Genomic DNA, 2,112 nt, shown 5'->3' with positions numbered 1-2,112 from the left:
TGCCATTTACTTCTCCAGGAGATCTTCCCGACCTAGGGATCGAACCAGGTTTCCTGCACTGCAGGCAAATTCTTTACCATCTGAGCCACCGGGGAAGCCCTTAAAAAGGCAGAAAAGATGTTATATGTTAACTATATGTCAATGAGTGGGAAAAAATGTAACATAAATGTACTGCAGAGAAATGAGTTCATAGATCAAAATTTAAGCATGTTTATTGTAAATAAAAAATTTGTAGTTTTTAAAAATTCTCAAAGAAATCTGTGAAACAGATATTTCTAAGTAGTTTGAATAAAGTTTAACCCTGAGAACTATATACATAGTACATTTCATGTTGATGAAATTATATTACTATATTATACTATTTTATTACTATTTTTAAAATAAGCATATGTACAGTGCAAAGATTATTTGCTCTGTGAATATGCTACTTTGTCTTTAAACTTCAACAGAGCTTTCTTCACTTCCTTGTTCCTCAGGGTGTAGACCACAGGGTTCAGAAGGGGCGTCATCACAGTGTAGAAAACAGCCACAATCCTGTCCATAGCCTCCTTGGAGCCTGGTCTCAGGTAAATGAAAACACAGGGAACAAAGAAGCAAAGGACCACAGTGCAGTGGGAGGCACAGGTCTGGAAGGCTCTCCATCTCCCTTCTGAGGTGCGGATCTTCAGGATGGAATGGACGATGGATACGTAGGACAGCACTATCAGGAGAAAGCAGCCTGAAGCCACCACCCCATTGCTGACAAAGATCACCAACTCATTGGCAGAGGTGTCTGCACAGGCCAGTTTGAGGATGGGTGGTGCATCGCAGAAGTAATGCTGGATCTGGTTGGGTCCACAGAAGGGCAAACAGAACGTCAGTGTGGTCTGGACAGCAGAGTGCAGAGAGCCACTGAGCCATGTGGTTGTGGCCAGGAGAGCGCACGTCCTCCCACTCATCACGCTGGCATACCTGAGCGGGTAACTGATGGCCAGGAAGTGGTCATAGGACATGATGGTGTAGAGGAAGCACTCAGTGCTGCCCAGGAAGTGGAAGGAGTAGAGCTGGGCCACACAGCTGGGAAAGGAGATAGCACTGCCTTCTGGGGACACCAGGGTCATCAGCATTTTGGGCCTAGTGACTGTGGAGAATGACAAGTGGGTCAGGAAGTGTAGTACATGGGGGCGTGCAGGAGGGGATTCACTATAATCACCAGCAGGATGAGAAGGTTCCCCACCACAGTGAGGACATAGATCACCAGGAAGATTCCAAAGAGGAATGTGTCCAGCTCTGGTGCATGGGGAAGGCCCGTGAGGATGAACATTGTCACTAGGCTCACGTTTGTCATTTCCCCACATTTTCGCTCTCTCTCTGTGGGAATATCAAAAGCACCCAGCATTAAGGGAGAACTGAGAACCCATTCTCTAGATAGAAGCTGCATCATTCAAGGCAGATAATTCTAGAGTCATACTCAACTTTGTTTATTATGAAGCTTCTTTGAAAAAAGTAATGAAATGATTTCATCATCATCCTCTCTCTCTCTCTCTCTCACACACACACACACAGATATGCAAAAGGAAGTGGAGAAATTCTATGCATTCATCTATTGGTGTATCATAAACTACTACAAATTCAGTAGCATAAAACAATTCAAATTTACTCTCTTAAAGGTTTTTTGAGTCAAGTCACTTGGGTTTTCCTGCTCAAGGACTCACCACAGTGAAATCAAGGTATTGGCTGAGTTTGAAATCTTCATGATCCACTTACAAACTTATTGAGGTTGTCGTTATTCAGTTCCCTGAAGCTCAGTAACTGGGACTCAGTAACTTGGGACTGCTCAGTAAATGATAGTGAACCACACAGCACTGTGCCTTTTATTACAAAATTGCCATATATATAATATATGATATATATGTATGCATAATATATATAATAAATGTATATATCATATATGTGTATATATATATAGAGAGAGAGAGCAAAAATTCTCATTGTGCTATAGAGACTTCTCAATTTCAAAAGCTACAACTTCAAAGAAAATTTCATCATTGATATTGGTACTGGTATCTCATTAATACCACTACCTGCTTATATAGGAAATACTCTTGGAGCAGGTTAAGAATCTAAACTCCA

At 41.7% G+C, this 2,112-nt stretch overlaps 1 pseudogene; it reads right to left on the bottom strand.

Annotated features, from left to right (window-relative positions):
* Window positions 1-404: 404 nt before the first annotated feature.
* Window positions 405-1,333, bottom strand: LOC113885701 (annotated as a pseudogene).
* Between the last annotated feature and the right edge of the window lie 779 nt (window positions 1,334-2,112).

Source organism: Bos indicus x Bos taurus, chromosome 29, assembly GCF_003369695.1.
Source record: "Bos indicus x Bos taurus breed Angus x Brahman F1 hybrid chromosome 29, Bos_hybrid_MaternalHap_v2.0, whole genome shotgun sequence".
Classification (NCBI taxonomy): domain Eukaryota; kingdom Metazoa; phylum Chordata; class Mammalia; order Artiodactyla; family Bovidae; genus Bos; species Bos indicus x Bos taurus.
Note: the sequence above shows the minus strand (reverse complement) of the source record. Positions and strands in the feature narration are given on the sequence as shown.